The sequence below is a fragment of the Camellia sinensis genome, chromosome 7, assembly GCF_055761805.1.
Source record: "Camellia sinensis isolate YWXY chromosome 7, ASM5576180v1, whole genome shotgun sequence".
In the NCBI taxonomy this organism is placed as follows: Eukaryota; Viridiplantae; Streptophyta; class Magnoliopsida; order Ericales; family Theaceae; genus Camellia; species Camellia sinensis.
In genome coordinates, this window is record NC_138967.1 from 201,175,226 (window position 1) to 201,188,285 (window position 13,060).

Genomic DNA, 13,060 nt, shown 5'->3' on the forward strand with positions numbered 1-13,060 from the left:
GGACCAGAACACGCAGTTCGAGGCCCCGAAAACTGCCTGTTAAGCACCGAAAGTGGCATTCGACCACGAAGTGGGTCTCTCAGATCTCAGTGTCCCTCAAAAGGGAGTAAATAAGATGTATGCTAAGAACCAAAGCAAATGGAGGTGGTTAAGCGGTCTCGAACCGAGGCACACGGCCAACGGCTCCGAAAAACCGGAAACCGGACTCCGAAATGGGCAAAATGGCCTACAGCCACAAAATGTAGCCCACGGCCAGTGAGAGATGGTCTATGGGACCTCTCCCTCCCCTCAGTAAAAGAAACAGAGAAAATCGAGCCTGGTTCGCAAACCGAGGCAAAGCACAAAAGAGTCCGAAAGTCCGGAGGCAAGGCTCGCAGCCGAGACTCTGAAACTTCTGGACGAGCACAATATGCAGTATCACCAAGCGCTCAACTGGTGACGTCTGAGTCTCAAGGTCGGTCAAAAATGGGGTGTCTACAATAGCAGGCACCGGTTTTGGCCATATTGGAATATCTTCAAGGAAGTGGCGAAGCCATTCTGCCTCTTCCCCAGCTTTGTCTAAAGCTATGAATTCTGATTCCATAGTAGACCTAGCAATACAAGTTTGTTTGGAAGATTTCCAAGATACAGCTGCCTCACCAAGAATAAAGACATACCTACTAGTGGACTTTGAGTCTCTAGTAACCGATATCCAGTTTGCATCACAGTAGCCTTCAAGTACTGCTGGATATCTAGTATAATTTAACCCAATGTTACGAGTAAATCGGAGATATCTTAGAACCCTTATGATTTCTTTCCAGTGTTCTACTCCTGGATTACTCATATATCTACTTAATTTACTTACTGCATAAGCTATATCTGGGCGAGTGCAGTTCATCAAGTACATTAAGCTTCTAATAATTTGGGCATACTTTAATTGAGAAATATTTTCCTGTACATTCTTAGATAGAAACAAATTAAAATCTAGAAGTGTTCTAGCAAGACGATCATCATCTTTGCTGAATTTGTCAAGTATTTTCTCAATGTAATGAGATTGTGACAAAGCATAACCTTCTGATATTTTGGTAATTTTCATACCAAGAATTACATCAGCAATGTCTATGTCCTTCATGTCAAAATGTTTATTCAACATTTTCTTGTTAGTTTTAATCATATCATTATTACTACCTGTGATGAGCATATCATCTACATAAAGGCATACAATTACATAACATTTGTCTATGTTTCTAATATAAACACATTTGTCACACTTATTAATTTTAAATCCATTTGACATCGTTGCCTTGTCAAATTTCTCATGCCATTGCTTTGGCGATTAATTTTGAAGTCTCATCCCTAAGCGACAATTACAATTGTGCAAAATAACCTTTTATCAAAAAAAGCTAATTTTTATATCACATTCGCCAGTCGGTAACATTAATTAGTTGAATTAAATTTATTAGTTACTCATTTTTTACATTAATTATTTCTTAATATATATTAGTCTAAACTCTCATTTTAAAATTATTGAATTTTCTTAATTTTAAACAATTAAAAAAATTCTCATTAGCTAACTTTCATTTACTTTTTATTTCATAATCCCACATCGGGAAAAAAAGAAAAATGTAAATTTTTTCACTTACATAAAGTGAATCTTATGCTCCCATTTATATAAATTATTAAATTTTCTTAATTTTGAACAATTAATAAAATCTCCATTGGTTAGCTTCCATTTAACTTTTATTTTACAATTCCACACTAGAAAAAGAAAGAAAAAGTGAATTGTTTCACTTACATAAAGTGAATCTTATGCCCCTATTTATATAAGTAAAAAAAGATTTTTAGTCAGAAACCCTACGTTCAATATCTCATACTAATTTTTTTTTTTTAATTTTCTTAATTTTAAACAATTAAGAAAATTTCATTTGGTTAGTTTCCATTTAACTTTTATTTTACAATCTCATATAGAGGTTTTGATTTTAAAAATAATTTTGTATGAGATTTTGAAACTCTTATAATATTTAACTTTAAAATAATTACAATTCTACATCGAGAAAGGAAAGAAAAAGCGAGTTGTTTCACTTATATAGAGTGAATCTTATACTATTGTTTAATATTATAGTGTTGTACATATTTCAGTTCAAGACGGTTTAAATTTTAAAATAAAATTTGAAAGTTTTAATTAATTAATTTTGTTGTAAATTGGTTAGTCTTTTGACTTAACTAATTAGGCTAAATCGTTTTTGATTTGACTGATTCACTGGTTTAACCGCGGTTTTAGCTATTTTATCAAAATATATTGCCTAGATTTATTTGATGTGGAATAAACTAATATTAACCTTATTAAAAATTAAGTGACTGAGATTGCTTGATTAGAAATGAACTTTCTGTCCAAACAACTGTTAACTTTTATTTTACAATCTCACATCAGGAAAAAGAGAAAAAAATGAGTTGTTTCACTATATAAATCTTATACTCCCATTTAATATTGTAGTGTTGTGTATGTTTTAGTTCAAGATAGTTTAAATTTTAAAGTTTTAATTAATTAATTTTTGTATAAATTGATTGGTCATTTGACCTAGCTGATAGGGTGAACCATTTTTGGTTTGACTGATTCGCTAAAAAAATGTCACTAATTTTTAACTTTCACCAACAGTTTGAAAAATTCGTCACAAAAAAATCACTAATTGTAAGTTTTAGTTACAATTTATAAAAAACATGACAAAAAAAGTCACTAATTGTCAATTTTTACCAATGTATGTAAAAAATAATGACAAAATTATTTTTAGTGACGATTTTACTAGGACTTGATGGAAATTAAGTCCAACTATTAGAACTTATTGGTAGTTTATCCTATAAAATAAGTTGAATGGGATTCGAACCTAAGAGCCCAATTGTAGACACCCCATTTTTGACCGTCCTCAAGACTTAGATGTCACCGCTTGAACACTCGGTGATCATCCATGTTTGTGTTCGTTTGGAGTTTCCGGAGGTCTCGGCTACGCGCCCTGCCTCAGGATTTCCGAACTTGACCGTTTTGTGTCTGGTCTTGCACCAAACACTTGTGTTTTGCCTTGGAGGGGCAGGGAATGCCTTGTGAGGCATCCCCACATACCATCGGCAGTGGCTAGAAGCTACCGGCTGGTTTTTGCTTCCATCGGCAATCTTTTCTGCCGGTTGGCACATTTTGTTGCCGGTCGGCACTCTTTTTTGTCAAAATGACATTTTTGGGCAGCCGACCACTGTTCATCTACTTTATGTAGATATTTTGTGCCAGCTGTGATAGCTGGCACCAACTCTGCTTCCCTCCATACACGTGTATGGAGGGATTGCCCTCTAACCAAGCTTGTTGTATAAGCTTTGCAAGAGGGAGTTCTATAAGAGGACAAGCCTCCTCTTTGCTCTAGGTTAGAAATTTTGAAGGCAAAACCAGAGCTTCTAGATATAGATACACCCTATCTCTATATCTCCCTCTCTCTCCTCCTTTGTGTGTGTTTCTTGGCCTAAAAGTGTGATTTTACCTTACTTTTGCACCAATACACACACTATTACACCTTGCTCCGAGATTGAGGACTTTGAGGGTTGTTTCTTGAGGTTTTGGGCTGCTTTTTATCAAAAGAAGGAGGTTGCCTTGGCTGTTCTTGAAGTGTGCTTCAAGGGTGAGCATTTTACTTTAGTTTCCCCAAACTTGCACTAGCTTTTTACCTATCTTACTTGCTGATTTAGTTTTTGTGCATAACATAAAAAAGGCTTGTATTTTCATGCTTAAGAACTTTCATTAAGAGTCTTTCATGGTTTGAGTTCAAACTCACCCTCTTAGGCCTTATTTGGCCTTTTTGTTGCCTCTTTGGTAAGGCTTTGTTTGCTTAAGTGTTTTGGCCTTCTCACCACTAAAAACCAGTGGATTTTCAGTGGTGAGGAAGGTGGTTTGAAGTCTTGCATAGGAGGGGGACACCCCTCTCCCTTCATGGTCTTGTTTCCTTGCATTTTGGCTTAAAAGGGTAACATGCATGCTTGATCTTTTTTGGCCTCATTTCAGAAGTTTTTTGGGTGTTTTAGGTCATATGTGATCTCTGTTTTTGGCCGGATTTGTACCCATTTGCATGCTTAGTATACTTGCTTTACATTCCTCCATTTGGCGTAGGATTGTATCTTGTGTTTAGGCCATGATTCTTGCATGTGTTGGCTTGATTCCATGAAGATGTTGGCATTATTTCACCATGTTTAAGGTCTGTTGGCCATTCATTTCAGTCATACTTGCCTTGTTTGGTGTCATCTCTTTGTGTTTTGGCTTATAAGCCTTGAGCATATTGACCTCTAGCATGCATAACTATGATCATCCTCATGATTTGGCATCATTTAGGACCCCATTTCAGTCCATAAATCATGCTTGTATGCTTGCATTTGTGACCTCTTCCATGCCTTGAGGGTGTGCCCTTTTATGCCTAGATATGAGCCTTGGTGCACACACCTCTTTGGAGCCACTTTAGCTGCCATATTAGGAAGTTTTGGAGTCCCTTTTTGCATGTTAAAATTCTGTTTTGGCTTGTCCAAGCCACGCCATAAGTGGTCATGTTAGTGGGAGTGAAATGCTTCCTTTTTGTGTCTTAACCTTAGGACCTTTGGCTTGCTTGTTGGCATGAGTATTGGCCCACCTTTTGGACACTTTTGGCCACTGTTTTGAGGAGGGTGAAGGTCTGCCCCTTCACCATTTTAAGCCACCATTGCATGCTTGTTTCATGTTTGATGTATGGTTGCTTCATTAGGTGTTGTAGCATGATGATTCTATTGCTTAAAGTATCCATATTTACATTGCATTTGCATCTTGTGTGCCTAACATTGCATGCTTGACATACTAGTTGCATGATGCTTGGCATGCCTTGCATATTGATATCATGTTACATTTTAAGCCTTGTTTACTTGGTTTGGGGTGTCAAACCAAGTGTAAGGGTTGAGGGGCGTTCATACCATAAGTGATGTAACGTGCCTTAACTTTCGGTCACCGGGGCCTTTGACTTCAACATGATAAGGCCTTGGTCTTCATTTGTGTGTTGCATGCATCTTTACATCAAGTGGCAAACTTGATCCCTTGGGCTATCATGCACCATTGATGGCTCGAGGATCGAGGGCTATGCTTTCCTGAGCTCAAAGCATGATGGGAAGCATGACCATGCTCACATGTGCCTGAAATCCCATGCCATATATTGTCTGTTCTCTGTTGCTGTCAAATCTGTCTTCTGCAGGAAGCTTCTGCCGACCGGCATAATTCAGTGCCGACCGGCGATTGATGAATGGCCGATAAACCCAAAAACAGCCGATGGAAATTCTGCATTGCCGGTGGGAATTTCCCCTAGCCGGTGGTACTCTGCAGCATGCAAGGAACTTGTCCTAGGGCTTTGGCAATTTTCAGAGAGAGACAGGGCAGTATAAACAGAGGTGGCAGGGGTATGGCACGGGTTTTCCAGGCGAACCGGGTTTCGAGCATGCATCACACGCGCATCCCGAGGCAGGGGGCTGTGGCCACCTTTCTTCATTTTGCATTTATCCTATTAAGTAAATTAGAAGTTCTGTAATAATTTATTTGTTTATTATTCGGATTGTAATATTCATTTGGTCCCTCCGAGTGAGGGCAATTATGTAATAAGTGTGCGTGAGTGTGTGTATGTCTTCCAACCTCACATCTTTTTTCCCTTTTATTTACCTGCTTATGATGGTAGATTAGGGCATTTTTGAAATCAGCATACCTTATGCTATGCATGCGTGCATTCATGCATTTGTATTGCATGCATTAGGCTCGGTACATCATGCTAACTGCATTTGTACCCCAATTCCGAATTGAATACATGCATCAAATTGATCGCATTTTCGCATGCCATGATTAAGTTAGCCGAGCCTACTCTAATTGCATCTTGCATGTGTTGCATTAGTCAACTTGACATGAACTAGGATCACGCATGTTTGCTAACTAGTTTATTGTTTTGGCACGGAGTACGATGTAAGTATTTATGTTTTAGCATACCGCATGCGTGTGAGTGTTGCCATGACAATATGTTTTAGCATACCGAATGCCTGTGGGTGAAGGTTGGGTTGTCTGAGTTGGAATAGCTTATTGAAATCCGTATTTTAGCCCACTTACGAGTAGCAAAATTCCAAAACATTTTTTTCAAAACAAATGGATATGCAATTCTTATTTCCAAATTAGACAATCTAGTCTATACTTGTTTGCTGTGCGCATAACATAGTAATTCTAGGCTAACAATTGGAATAAGAACACATAAAGTTTTCAAAAACGGATATCATGATTAGTAGAGGCCGGTCTTCGGACCGGGCGAGAGGGGGTGCTCATAGCTGACCTTCCCCAATCGTACCCTAGCTCCCGAGCCGAGACAACTCCGGTGATGACGGACATGTGGCCTTCGGCACCGAGTTAGGGTTTCCTAAATTCCCCCATAAAAAATATTTAGGTGGCGACTCTGTATCTGGCAAAGCAGTCCATGTTTGGCACTTCTTTCCTAAAAATTATTTTCTCAAAACGATTTGCCAGATTTAGACTCTTTGGTTCAAGATTAAGAACCGTGACGCGAATCGAGTCCGAACTGTAGCGGGGTCCCCCACGCGGGCACGTCCACACCAATATGAAATGGAATATATATATAGTTTTAAATTAAAATCAAATTTTATGTTCTAAAGATTTATCAAAATCAAACTTTATATTTTACAAATTTAGTAATACAACACACCCACCAGTATATATAGGGTTTGTTTCGGATGTGGGTTAGTTTTTTGGCTTTTTGATGTTTTTAACTTAGGGCTAAAAAGTCTCGTTTAGGATAAATTTTTTGACTTTTTAACTTTTATGAGAGAAAAAATAAAATGAATATGAGTTGGATGTGACATTTTGTCATATTTATCTAAAATAACCTATTTTGTTCTATATGATTATTTTAGACCAAACCCTCATCCCAAATGGGCCATAGTCAAAACCCTATCTCTTCAACAATTTTAGGGAAGAAAAAGTGGCGAGGAAACCTTCCTGAATAAATTGTTATCGAAATTCTCTCAAGGTTACCCCTCAAATCTCTTGTCAAATTCACGCATGTTTCCAAGCAATGGTGTTCTTTGATTCAATCAGGTTCTGTGAAAAGCGTTCAACGAAACAAAGTTCTAATTTGTGGAAGGTTTTATCTTCACTCCATTGACGAAGCTTGTCTGGTGAAAAGTGTTCTTGAACCTGTTGAAAAAATCGTATCTCATTATTACATTGAAATATTGGGTTCATGTAATGGGTTATTGCTTATTCAGTTGTTGCTTAGTCGGATTATCGATGATTTCTTCTTGTGCAATCCGCTCACCGAGTGTTTGAGGAAAGCCCTCTCATATCATTGGCTGTGGGATAGTGGCTACAGTGTTGTTTCTGGGCTTTGCTTTGACTCCTCGAATAATGAGTACAAGGTTGTAATGGCGCTTTCTCATGAGACTCCATGTTACGATGGATTGGTTGTAATTGGTAGTTTTTGAAGAAAAACTTGGACAATTGTTCACTTCCCATACTGTGTTTCTAGTGTGAAATCGGGTCCTATTGTGAATGAAAATCTACATTGGTTTGCTTCTGAAGAAAGTTGGGGTCGCTTCTTTGCACCCCATCAAATCATTTACTTCAATCCATGGAAGAATATGTTCAAGAAGTTACCAAGGCCACAACCTAAGGATGGAGATGGAGATATTCTACTCAGTTTAGGGATTTTAGAAGGATGTCTTTGTATGGTTCGCTCTTGCGAGCACCCAACCGATCATGTGGATAGAGTTGACGTGTTGGTGATAAAGAAATATGGTATCCAAGAATCTTCGACTACCATGTTCATTCTATCGAATTTGCCTAACTTGCATATTTGTGATAATGTAGTACCATTGTGTTTTACAAAGAATGGTGAGATTCTAATGAAAATTGGCAGGAACCATGTAAGAGCATATAATCCTAACGACAACTCGCAAAGGGATATTAGGATTCCAACCGAGAGTCACTATCTCTATCACTACAACAAAACTGGGTTTTTATGGCTTTACATCAATGACATACAGTAAATGTAAGCTGTGATTTGTCACTTTTACGACCTACTTTTTTTGCATGTCGTAAATAATTTCTTAACTACGACATGTCTATTGTGTAGGTCGTGAATGCTAATAACGATGATTTTTTTACAGCTTGTAATCAGGTACAGACGCAGGATTCTAATATTCCGCCGGGGGGGGGGCGAGTGTATATGCAATAAAAAAATTTGTAATGAGCATGTGATATACAATATCAATTTCTACCCAAATATCACTAAAATATATAATTAGATGTTTCCGACCATCATATATAACTACAAAATATTATCAAAATACAATTGGATATGTTCTAATAAATCCATATTAATTTTCAAAAAAGCAACTATTTGCTTTACATATCTACTTAGGCATCTAAAGTTGTGCTTGACGTTCTTTCATAATATAAAAAGCATCTATGATGGAATCTACGTCAAAATCTCGAGCAATGTCTTTGTCAACATATGTTAACAAGTAGTTTGAAAGAAAATCATCCTCCATCCTGTTACGCAATCTAGTCTTTACAATTTTCATGGCTAAAAATGCACATTCTGTTGTCGCCATAGAAACTGAAGAAAATGCACCATTGACCACGAATATTTTGTATGTTCTGCGAGTTCTTATCCAGCTTTCATATCATTTACACAGAGAGAGAGAGAGAGTAAAGTGGAGAAGCGGGCTTAAAGTGGAGAAGAGGGCTTAAACAATTAGGTTAATAAGAATTTGGGGACATTTTCAAGCGTGGGGCAAGTTACACGTTAGTATTTTTATTTGTTTTATCTAGTTATACCCAAACAATTAAAAAATTTGGGTCCTAATCAAACAAAAAAGACTTTTATATATTAACAAATAAATTCTCAATTATTTTAACATCACTAAATTTAAAATAAAAAATAATTATACTTAACAAAAAGTATTATTATTATTATTTTTAGAAAAATAATTAAAATTTTAAATTTTAAAGTAGAAAATTTAGGAGGTAGCAGTTTTTAAATTTTTTGCAAAAGTTTTGGGGTGGCGAACCTATACAATTTAAAAGTATTTGCAATTTTAATATTATATCTAGGGGTTTTTTTAAAACTTTTTTTTGGGGGGGGCGGTCCGCCCTCGGTCCATCTCTGCTTATAATGTTAACGGTAAATAATAAAATTTTTTATGACATGCATATGACATGCCGTTAATACGTTAATTATACACGACATGCGTACAACAACTGTTAAAAATATTGAACATTTCATAGTGTACAGAAAGTCAATCGTTAAAAATTATACTTTTTACGATGCATAAAAAGCCGATCGTTTAAAATATTGTATTTTCCACGACACACAATTTATGTCGTGAATGGTATGACCGAAAAATTAAAAGCACCAAATGAAATACGATGTGGCATCAATGACGAAAAATACATTAGAATTTTCTTTTATCAAAATATTTGGGTTCTAAAAAGAAGATACGAAGTTGTAAATCGGATAACCTAGAAGAAAGAGAGAGAAGAAAGAGGGTTTGAAGGAGAGACTGGTGCTCAGCGACGCGAGATTTCGAAAGGGAACGCTCGATGGTGGCAGCGATCGACAGTTCGGCGAGACTGGTTCGGCGGCAGCAACGCTTAACGGTTCGAGACTAGTTCGACGGCTCAACGATTCGGCGGCGAGACTGGTTCTTCTCTTCTCTTCGATCCGGAAAAAATCTCAGGTATGTTCAGATTTTCCTCTCTTTTTCTCTCCCACACACATTCACTCCATTTAAGATTAGGACTCTATTCGTTCGCGTTCTTGCTTTCTGGTACTTCAAATACTAAGCTCTCATCATTTTGTAATTCCTAGATCGAACTCTTTCTCTCTTTCTTCAACCTTGTTCCTTCATGGCTCCTTCAAGCTCGAATCAGTACTTTTCTAGGGTTTTCAAAACCGTTTTTACCTTTAATGAGTCGCATCTGTTTCAACTTGTGCCTTTGATTTCTTGGCTTTTTTTTCGTTGCTAATGTGCCTGTTTTGTTATGCTTTGTTCTAGTCTTCTCTGGCTCCGTTTGGGAAGGGGGTTGGCTTTTTGGTTTTTTTTTTTTTTTTTTTTTGTGGCTATTTTAGCTCGGGCTAAAAAGTTTGGTTTGGGAAGAGGATATTGGCTTTTTGGCTTTTTTAATTTTTTTTGTGAGAGAAGAATATAATGGTTATGGGTTAGACGTGATATTTTATTTTTTGCGGCTAAAATAACCTATTTTGTTTTTTGTGGCTAAAATTAAAAAAAAAAAAAGAAGTCCTGTTTAGCTCTTGCCAAACGGAGCCTCTGCCTTCTTTTCACATTTTTCTTTTGTCGAGCTCTCTTTGGTTCTCAATTTCTAGCCGTTAGAAGCAACCATATATACATACATCTATATATATATATATATAAAGTTAGGTTTTGCTTTAAAAGATATCAGTTATTTTAGCTCTGTTTCAGCTTGATTTTCATCTCCATTTTTCTCTCTGAGTTGGATTTCTTGGCAAAATCAAGCAATGACTTTATTCTCTTGTTCTGTATTTTGGGGACTATTGTGTTTTGTTTCTTAGTTTGTTAGACCTTTTTTTTTTTTTAATTTAATTTTTTATTTTATAGATACAGCTTGTATTCGAGGTTAGAAGAGGTATAATCTTTGATGGAAGATTGAGAAAACTGATTAATGTTTGTTTCCGGCTAGAGATTAGAAATGAAGTTGTTTAGTCTGTTACTAGTAATTGTGATGCTTCTATTTTCTATTTCTGTGAGATCTTTGAATCCATCTCTAAACGATGATGTTCTAGCTTGATAGTCTTCAAAGCTGACCTTCAAGATCCCAATGGAAAATTGGTTTCTTGGAATGTAGATGATGACAGTCCTTGTAATTGGGTTGCAGTTTTGGTCTTACATGACGAATAGGTCGAGGCCTACTCCAATTGCAGTATCTCCAGAAAAAGAAGTCGAAGAGTTTTTTTTATATTGATACTCAAAAAGAAAATAAAATAGCTAAAGAAGGTGAATAGTATTTCCCAATTGAAATTAACAAAGTCCATGCATTTTTATGATAAGTGATATCATACTATAAAACAAAAGTGAGCATAGCTAGATTTTAGTCCATTTTATTAATGTATTTGAAAGAAAATAATATTATGGTTAGAAACTAGAAGCCACTCATCAAAACAAAGAGCAATATAAGGGCACATTTCTAATACTTTACTCTTATTACTTTACTCATCAAAACAAAGAATATTTTTAATACTTTACTTATTACTTTGAGTGCACATTTCTTTCTCATCCTCATTCTTGTGATTTTTTTTTGCTTTTATGTTTTTAATATTTTCAAAAATAGACTCATTCTTTGTTTGTAATTTGCATATATCTACAACGAAGGAATTGAAGGTCCTGGTTCTATAAATCTATAGGCCTTGATACTACATCAAAACCCTTGGTATGTCTTGTTTGTGTGGTGTCATTGGTGCTACTCAATTTTTTTTACATTTTTCTTTTTCATTTACTTTTGCCTTTCTTTTTCCTTGGTTGCTTTAAATTCAGAACCTCACATTAGCTCGAAAAGCAAAATTGTATGTGAGGCTTACTCTTTGTTTAACTTTTTTGGGAGTCTATTTTATGTTCCGACGTAGCTGCCCATAGAAAGGCAAAGCAAGGTACATCATGTTTTTATTTTTTAGTTTTTTTTGAACGCAAGGTATATCATGTTTGTTATGCTTATTTTAGGTTTTTCAATTTGCTTTTATGAGAGGAAAGAGGAAATATCAATGTAAAGGATTGATTCCAAATCATTCTAAAAGACCAAATGTTTGTTCTTCTGTTATACAATGACACCTTTTATTTAGTGATAATGATGGCTATGAATATCAATGACACCTTCTATTGAGTAATAATAATGGGCAATGCATTTTGTTGATTCAATTGGTTAACCAATTGAATATTGACCTTCAACTTTGCATTCACAACTGTCATGGGCAATGCATTTTGTTGATTCATGGGCATGTGTTATCGTGCAAAGCACGATGCTTTGTCACTAGTTTATACCTACATGTGATGCTTTTGCTTCTTTCAAGCTTTTGTAATATGTTGTTTTGTCTCGATATATAGCTAGCTTTTAGATAGAAGGATATTTCACAAAGTTTTAAAAAGATTAATTAAAACTCACTTAAAACTTGTAGGAGCCAAGCAAAGGTGCAAGGGGCAAGAAGCATTCTCATGGAGAAACCGAGGTAAACTTGCACATTTTTTATACTTGTGTTTTTTGTTTTCTTTTTTTTTTTCAAGCTTCTGTCAATTTTACATATGGAGCCCATATCCATGCTTATGGTCTCTAATTAATATATTCTCTTTATGTTGATGTTGTTTCAAGTTTGGTTGCTCTAAGAAGCGAAGTTTTTGAAGACGAAATCCAAGTTGCTAGGAATTTCCTAACACAAAGATATGGAGGGCACAAGTCGAGTGTTGATGCAATTAAATCAGCCCATGATGGTACACTCACAAGAAGATGATTCGGATAAATTTTGTATGGTTTAGAACTTATGGATAGTTTTTTTTGGATGATTTAGAACGTTTTGGACGGTTTTGAACTTGAGGATAGTTTTTGATGTCTAGAAACATAGTTTTAGGATGGTTTGGAATGTATAGTTAGTTTTTGAATATTCAGAACTTATAGACAATTTATTTTTTATTTTTTATATTTATTTTTATGTTTGAAATAATATTTTGGTGGTTAATTGATGCTTATATATATGTTTTTAAAGTTTGTTTGTAATGTTTTCTTAGATTGTACAAAATAGGTAAAATAGAATCTGCTGAATTATATATATATATATATATATATTTATGTACTATGGTATGCGAAAAATGTTGAGAAACATGGGTTATTTACGGCAGGCAAACTATGCCGTTGTATTAAATATTTAACAACTGGTAATGAACATCGTGGTTTGTCCTTTGAATTAACAATATGCAAAAGTAGTTGTGGAAAAATAAAAAACGGAGCACAAGATTTGTT

The 13,060-nt window shown here is 35.6% G+C and overlaps 1 long non-coding RNA gene across 1 annotated transcript; it reads left to right on the plus strand.

The window, feature by feature from the left end:
- Positions 1 to 9,425: 9,425 nt before the first annotated feature.
- Positions 9,426 to 12,789, plus strand: LOC145795564 (uncharacterized). The gene is made up of 3 exons (XR_014336681.1): positions 9,426 to 9,756; positions 12,225 to 12,275; positions 12,416 to 12,789. It is a non-coding gene; the product is annotated as an uncharacterized LOC145795564 (long non-coding RNA).
- The last annotated feature ends 271 nt before the right edge of the window (positions 12,790 to 13,060 follow it).